The sequence below is a fragment of the Triticum aestivum genome, unplaced genomic scaffold, assembly GCF_018294505.1.
Source record: "Triticum aestivum cultivar Chinese Spring unplaced genomic scaffold, IWGSC CS RefSeq v2.1 scaffold140664, whole genome shotgun sequence".
In the NCBI taxonomy this organism is placed as follows: domain Eukaryota; kingdom Viridiplantae; phylum Streptophyta; class Magnoliopsida; order Poales; family Poaceae; genus Triticum; species Triticum aestivum.
This window is the reverse complement of record NW_025228190.1, coordinates 14069-21087: the sequence shown is the minus strand read 5'-3', so window position 1 is coordinate 21087 and position 7019 is coordinate 14069. Positions and strand designations below refer to the sequence as shown.

Genomic DNA, 7019 nt, shown 5'->3' with positions numbered 1-7019 from the left:
GCACGCTTAACTTCGGAGTTCTGATGGGATCCGGTGCTTTAGTGCTGCTATGATCGCATCCCACATGTTACCCCCGCCTTCGTCCCTTATGCTTGCCACTCCCAGGTCCACTGCAAAGATGATTGTCATTCTTACTACCATTATAACCGTTGCCTAATAATGGATAATGCCCTATATATACTACTTACTCCCCCCCCCCTCAAACACGGAGACGAGTTTACCACGGTTTCCACCCCTCCGTCTATACCGCAGCAACACGTATTTTTTACCCCTTTCAGAACGCGCTCCTCGCGCCACAAAGCCGCCTCTAGACGCGTGACCAATGAGCTGCGAGCTAAAACATATCGCAAATGTCAAAAATAATATAACGGGGTTAATATATATCGCGCACATGCGATATGTTTGTCACGAGCCGCAAAAAATAATTAAAAAGGGAATGCAACACGAGAACTTCCCAGGAGGTCACCCATCCTAGTACTACTCTCGCCCAAGCACGCTTAACTACGGAGTTCTGATGGGATCCGGTGCTTTAGTGCTGGTATGATCGCATCCGACATGTTACCCCCGCCTTCGTCCCTTATGCTTGCCACTCCCAGGTCCACTGCAAAGATGATTGTCATTCTTACTACCATTACAACCGTTGCCTAATAATGGATAATGCCCTATATATACTACTTACTCCCCCCCCCTCAAACACGGAGACGAGTTTACCACGGTTTCCACCCCTCCCTCTATACCGCAGGAACACGTACTTTTTTACCCCTTTCAGAACGCGCTCCTCGCGCAACAAAGCCGCCTCTAGACGCGTGACCAATGAGCAGCGAGCTAAAACGTATCGCAAATGTCAAAAATAATACAACGGGGTTAATATATATCGCGCACATGCGATATGTTTGTCACGAGGCGCAAAAAATAATTAAAATGGGAATGCAACACGAGGATTTTCCAGGAGGTCACCCATCCTAGTAGAAATCTCGCCCAAGCACGCTTAACTTCGGAGTTCTGATGGGATCCGGTGCTTTAGTGCTGGTATGATCGCATCCGACATGTTACCCCCGCCTTCGTCCCTTATGCTTGCCACTCCTAGGTCCACTGCAAAGATGATTGTCATTCTTACTACCATTACAACCGCTGCCTAATAATGGATAATGCCCTATATATACTACTTACTCCCGCCCTCAAACACGGAGACGAGTTTACCACGGTTTCCACCCCTCCGTCTATACCGCAGCAACACGTATTTTTTACCCCTGTAAGAACGCGCTCCTCGCGCCACAAAGCCGCCTCTAGACACCCATCCTAGTACTACTCTCACCCAAGCACGCTTAACTTCGGAGTTCTGATGGGATCCGGTGCTTTAGTGCTGCTATGATCGCATCCCACATGTTACCCCCGCCTTCGTCCCTTATGCTTGCCACTCCCAGGTCCACTGCAAAGATGATTGTCATTCTTACTACCATTATAACCGTTGCCTAATAATGGATAATGCCCTATATATACTACTTACTCCAACCCCCCTCAAACACGGAGACGAGTTTACCACGGTTTCCACCCCTCCGGCTATACCGCAGCAACACGTATTTTTTACCCCTTTCAGAACGCGCTCCTCGCACCACAAAGCCGCCTCTAGACGCGTGACCAATGAGCTGCGAGCTAAAACATATCGCAAATGTCAAAAATAATATAACGGGGTTAATATATATCGCGCACATGCGATATGTTTGTCACGAGCCGCAAAAAATAATTAAAAATGGAATGCAACACGAGGACTTCCCAGGAGGTCACCCATCCTAGTACTACTCTCGCCCAAGCACGCTTAACTACGGAGTTCTGATGGGATCCGGTGCTTTAGTGCTGGTATGATCACATCCGACATGTTACCCCCGCCTTAGTCCCTTATGCTTGCCACTCCCAGGTCCACTGCAAAGATGATTGTCATTCTTACTACCATTACAACCGTTGCCTAATAATGGATAATGCCCTATATATACTACTTACTCCCCCCCCCCCTCAAACACGGAGACGAGTTTACCACGGTTTCCACCCCTCCCTCTATACCGCAGCAACACGTACTTTTTTACCCCTTTCAGGACGCGCTCCTCGCGCAACAAAGCCGCCTCTAGACGCGTGACCAATGAGCAGCGAGCTAAAACGTATCGCAAATGTCAAAAATAATACAACGGGGTTAATATATATCGCGCACATGCGATATGTTTGTCACGAGGCGCAAAAAATAATTAAAAAGGGAATGCAACACGAGGATTTTCCAGGAGGTCACCCATCCTAGTAGAAATGTCGCCCAAGCACGCTTAACTTCGGAGTTCTGATGGGATCCGGTGCTTTAGTGCTGGTATGATCGCATCCGACATGTTACCCCCGCCTTCGTCCCTTATGCTTGCCACTCCTAGGTCCACTGCAAAGATGATTGTCATTCTTACTACCATTACAACCGCTGCCTAATAATGGATAATGCCCTATATATACTACTTACTCCCGCCCTCTAACACGGAGACGAGTTTACCACGGTTTCCACCCCTCCCTCTATACCGCAGCAACACGTATTTTTTTACCCCTTTCAGAACGCGCTCCTCGCGCCACAAAGCCGCCTCTAGACGCGTGACCAATGAGCAGCGAGCTAAAACATATCGCAAATGTCAAAAATAATATAACGGGGTTAATATATATCGCGCACATGTGATATGTTTGTCATGAGGCGCAAAAAATAATTAAAAAGGGAATGCAACACGAGGACTTCCCAGGAGGTCACCCATCCTAGTACAATCTCGCCCAAGCACGCTTAACTTCGGAGTTCTGATGGGATCCGGTGCTTTAGTGCTGCTATGATCGCATCCAACATGTTACCCCCGCCTTCGTCCCTTATGCTTGCCTCTCCCAGGTCCACTGCAAAGATGATTGTCATTCTTACTACCATTACAACCGTTGCCTAATAATGGATAATGCCCTATATATACTACTTACTCCCCCCCCCTCAAACACGGAGACGAGTTTACCACGGTTTCCACCCCTCCCTCTATACCGCAGCAACACGTATTTTTTTACCCCTTTCAGAACGCGCTCCTTGCGCCACAAAGCCGCCTCTAGACGCGTGACCAATGAGCAGCGAGCTAAAACATATCGCAAATGTCAAAAATAATATAACGGGGTTAATATATATCGCACACATGCGATATGTTTCTCACGACGCGCAAAAAATAATTAAAAAGGGAATGCAACACGAGGACTTCCCAGGAGGTCACCCATTCTAGTACTACTGTCGCCCGAGCACGCTTAACTTCGGAGTTCTGATGGGATCCGGTCATTTAGTGCTGGTATGATCGCATCCGACATGTTACCCCCGCCTTCGTCCCTTATGCTTGCCACTCCCAGGTCCACTGCAAAGATGATTGCCATTCTTACTACCATTACAACCGTTGCCTAATAATGGATAATGCCCTATATATACTACTTACTCCCCCCTCAAACACGGAGACGAGTTTACCACGGTTTCCACCCCACCCTCTATACCGCAGCAACATGTATTTTTTACCCCTTTCAGAACGCGCTCCTCGCGCCACAAAGCCGCCTCTAGACGCGTGCCAATGAGCAGCGAGCTAAAACATATCACAAATGTCAAAAATAATATAACGGGGTTAATATATATCGCGCACATGCGGTATGTTTGTCACGAGGCGCAAAAAAAAATTAAAAAGGGAATGCAACACGAGGACTTCCCAGGAGGTCACCCATCCTAGTACTACTCTCGTCCAAGCACGCTTGGTCACCCATCCTAGTACTAATCTCGCCCAAGCACGCTTAACTTTGGAGTTCTGATGGGATCCGGTGCTTTAGTGCTGGTATGATCGCATCCGACATGTTGCCCCCGCCTTCGTCCTTTATGCTTGCCACTCCCAGGTCCACTGCAAAGATGATTGTCATTCTTACTACCATTACAACCGTTGCCTAATAATGGATAATGCCCTAGATATACTACTTACTCCCCCCCTCAAACACGGAGACGAGTTTACCACGGTTTCCACCCCTCCCTCTATACCGCAGCAACACGTATTTTTTTACCCCTTTCAGAACGCGCTCCTCGCGCCACAAAGCCGCCTCTAGACGCGTGACCAATGAGCAGCGAGCAAAAACATATTGCAAATGTCAAAAATAATATAACGGGGTTAATATATATCGCGCACATGCGATATGTTTGTCAGGAGGCGCAAAAAATAATTAAAAAGGGAATGCAACACGAGGATTTTCAAGGAGGTCACCCATCCTAGTACTACTCTCGCCCAAGCACGCTTAACTTCGGAGTTCTGATGGGATCCAGTGCTTTAGTGCTGGTATGATCGCATCCGACATGTTACCCCCGCCTTCGTCCCTTATGCTTGCCACTCCCAGGTCCACTGCAAAGATGATTGTCATTCTTACTACCATTACAACCGTTGCCTAATAATGGATAATGCCCTATATATACTACTTACTCCCCCCCCTCAAACACGGCTACAAGTTTACCACGGTTTCCACCCCTCCCACTATACCGCAGCAAAACATATTTTTTTACCCCTTTTAGAACGCGCTCCTCGCGCCACAAAGCCGCCTCTAGACGCGTGACCAATGAGCAGCGAGCTAAAACATATCGCAAATGTCAAAAATAATATAACGGGGTTAATATATATCGCGCACATGCGATATGTTTGTCACGAGGCGCAAAAAATAATTAAAAAGGGAATGCAACACGAGGATTTTCAAGGAGGTCGCCCATCCTAGTACTACTCTCGCCCAAGCACGCTTAACTTCGGAGTTCTGATGGGATCCGGTGCTTTAGTGCTGGTATGATCGCATCCGACATGTTACCCCCGCCTTCGTCCCTTATGCTTGCCACTCCCAGGTCCACTGCAAAGATGATTGTCATTCTTACTACCATTACAACCGTTGCCTAATAATGGATAATGCCCTATATATACTACTTACTCCCCCCCCCCTCAAACACGGCTACAAGTTTACCACGGTTTCCACCCCTCCCTATATACCGCAGCAAAACATATTTTTTTACCCCTTTCAGAACGCGCTCCTCGCGCCACAAAGCCGCCTCTAGACGCGTGACCAATGAGCAGCGAGCTAAAACATATCGCAAATGTCAAAAATAATATAACGGGGTTAATATATATCGCGCACATGCGATATGTTTGTCACGAGGCGCAAAAAATAATTAAAAAGGGAATGCAACACGAGGACTTCCCACGAGGTCACCCATCCTAGTACTACTCTCACCCCAGCACGCTTAACTTCGGAGTTCTGATGGGATCCGGTGCTTTAGTGCTGCTATGATCGCATCCCACATGTTACCCCCGCCTTCGTCCCTTATGCTTGCCACTCCCAGGTCCACTGCAAAGATGATTGTCATTCTTACTACCATTACAACCGTTGCCTAATAATGGATAATGCCCTATATATACTACTTACTCCCCCCCTCAAACACGGAGACGAGTTTACCACGGTTTCCACCCCTCCCTCTATACCGCAGCAACACGTATTTTTTACCCCTTTCAGAACGCGCTCCTCGCGCCACAAAGCCGCCTCTAGACGCGTGACCAATGAGCAGCGAGCTAAAACATATTGCAAATGTCAAAAATAATATAACGGGGTTAATATATATCGCGCACATGCGATATGTTTGTCACGAGGCGCAAAAAATAATTAAAAAGGGAATGCAACACGAGGACTTCCCACGAGGTCACCCATCCTAGTACTACTCTCACCCCAGCACGCTTAACTTCGGAGTTCTGATGGGATCCGGTGCTTTAGTGCTGCTATGATCGCATCCCACATGTTACCCCCGCCTTCGTCCCTTATGCTTGCCACTCCCAGGTCCACTTCAAAGATGATTGTCATTCTTACTACCATTACAACCGTTGCCTAATAATGGATAATGCCCTATATATACTACTTACTCCCCCCTCAAAGACGGAGACGAGTTTACCACGGTTTCCACCCCTCCCTCTATACCGCAGCAACACGTATTTTTTACCCCTTTCAGAACGCGCTCCTCGCGCCACAAAGCCACCTCTAGACGCGTGACCAATGAGCAGCGAGCTAAAACATATTGCAAATGTCAAAAATTATATAACGGGGTTAATATATATCGCGCACATGCGATATGTTTGTCACGAGCCGCAAAAATAATTAAAAAGGGAATGCAACACGAGGACTTGCCAGGAGGTCACCCATCCTAGTACTACTCTCGCCCAAGCACGCTTAACTACGGAGTTCTGATGGGATCCGGTGCTTTAGTGCTGGTATGATCGCATCCGACATGTTACCCCCGCCTTCGTCCCTTATGCTTGCCACTCCCAGGTCCACTGCAAAGATGATTGTCATTCTTACTACCATTACAACCGTTGCCTAATAATGGATAATGCCCTATATATACTACTTACTCCCCCCCTCAAACACGGAGACGAGTTTACCACGGTTTCCACCCCTCCCTCTATACCGCAGCAACACGTATTTTTTTACCCCTTTCAGAACGCGCTCCTCGCGCCACAAAGCCGCCTCTAGACGCGTGACCAATGAGCAACGAGCTAAAACATATCGCAAATGTCAAAAATAATATAACGGGGTTAATATATATCGCGCACATGCGATATGTTTGTCAGGAGGCGCAAAAAATAATTAAAAAGGGAATGCAACACGAGGATTTTCCAGGAGGTCACCCATCCTAGTACTACTCTCGCCCAAGCACGCTTAACTTCGGAGTTCTGATGGGATCCGGTGCTTTAGTGCTGGTATGATCGCATCCGACATGTTACCCCCGCCTTCGTCCCTTATGCTTGCCACTCCCAGGTCCACTGCAAAGATGATTGTCATTCTTACTACCATTACAACCGTTGCCTAATAATGGATAATGCCCTATATATACTACTTACTCCTCCCCCCTCAAACACGGAGACGAGTTTACCACGGTTTCCACCCCACCCTCGGAGTTCTGATGGGATCCGGTGCTTCAGTGCTGGTCT

At 47.7% G+C, this 7019-nt stretch overlaps 12 non-coding genes and 2 pseudogenes across 12 annotated transcripts; all 14 read right to left on the bottom strand.

Moving 5' to 3' along the window:
- Window positions 1–433: 433 nt before the first annotated feature.
- On the bottom strand, window positions 434–552 carry LOC123173671 (5S ribosomal RNA). Its single transcript, XR_006486420.1, has one exon. It is a non-coding gene; the product is annotated as a 5S ribosomal RNA (ribosomal RNA).
- A 372-nt stretch (window positions 553–924) lies between these two features.
- On the bottom strand, window positions 925–1043 carry LOC123173556 (5S ribosomal RNA). The gene has a single exon (XR_006486324.1). It is a non-coding gene; the product is annotated as a 5S ribosomal RNA (ribosomal RNA).
- A 212-nt stretch (window positions 1044–1255) lies between these two features.
- LOC123173644 (uncharacterized) lies at window positions 1256–1380 on the bottom strand (annotated as a pseudogene).
- A 372-nt stretch (window positions 1381–1752) lies between these two features.
- Window positions 1753–1871, bottom strand: LOC123173649 (5S ribosomal RNA). The gene has a single exon (XR_006486398.1). It is a non-coding gene; the product is annotated as a 5S ribosomal RNA (ribosomal RNA).
- Window positions 1872–2245: 374 nt separating this feature from the next.
- LOC123173604 (5S ribosomal RNA) lies at window positions 2246–2364 on the bottom strand. The gene has a single exon (XR_006486373.1). It is a non-coding gene; the product is annotated as a 5S ribosomal RNA (ribosomal RNA).
- A 370-nt stretch (window positions 2365–2734) lies between these two features.
- LOC123173523 (5S ribosomal RNA) lies at window positions 2735–2852 on the bottom strand. The gene has a single exon (XR_006486293.1). It is a non-coding gene; the product is annotated as a 5S ribosomal RNA (ribosomal RNA).
- Window positions 2853–3224: 372 nt separating this feature from the next.
- LOC123173589 (5S ribosomal RNA) lies at window positions 3225–3343 on the bottom strand. Its single transcript, XR_006486357.1, has one exon. It is a non-coding gene; the product is annotated as a 5S ribosomal RNA (ribosomal RNA).
- A 367-nt stretch (window positions 3344–3710) lies between these two features.
- Window positions 3711–3868, bottom strand: LOC123173594 (uncharacterized; annotated as a pseudogene).
- Window positions 3869–4238: 370 nt separating this feature from the next.
- Window positions 4239–4357, bottom strand: LOC123173522 (5S ribosomal RNA). The gene has a single exon (XR_006486292.1). It is a non-coding gene; the product is annotated as a 5S ribosomal RNA (ribosomal RNA).
- A 371-nt stretch (window positions 4358–4728) lies between these two features.
- Window positions 4729–4847, bottom strand: LOC123173511 (5S ribosomal RNA). The gene has a single exon (XR_006486282.1). It is a non-coding gene; the product is annotated as a 5S ribosomal RNA (ribosomal RNA).
- A 373-nt stretch (window positions 4848–5220) lies between these two features.
- LOC123173541 (5S ribosomal RNA) lies at window positions 5221–5339 on the bottom strand. The gene has a single exon (XR_006486310.1). It is a non-coding gene; the product is annotated as a 5S ribosomal RNA (ribosomal RNA).
- A 369-nt stretch (window positions 5340–5708) lies between these two features.
- On the bottom strand, window positions 5709–5827 carry LOC123173540 (5S ribosomal RNA). The gene has a single exon (XR_006486309.1). It is a non-coding gene; the product is annotated as a 5S ribosomal RNA (ribosomal RNA).
- Window positions 5828–6194: 367 nt separating this feature from the next.
- Window positions 6195–6313, bottom strand: LOC123173506 (5S ribosomal RNA). The gene has a single exon (XR_006486277.1). It is a non-coding gene; the product is annotated as a 5S ribosomal RNA (ribosomal RNA).
- A 370-nt stretch (window positions 6314–6683) lies between these two features.
- On the bottom strand, window positions 6684–6802 carry LOC123173662 (5S ribosomal RNA). The gene has a single exon (XR_006486411.1). It is a non-coding gene; the product is annotated as a 5S ribosomal RNA (ribosomal RNA).
- Between the last annotated feature and the right edge of the window lie 217 nt (window positions 6803–7019).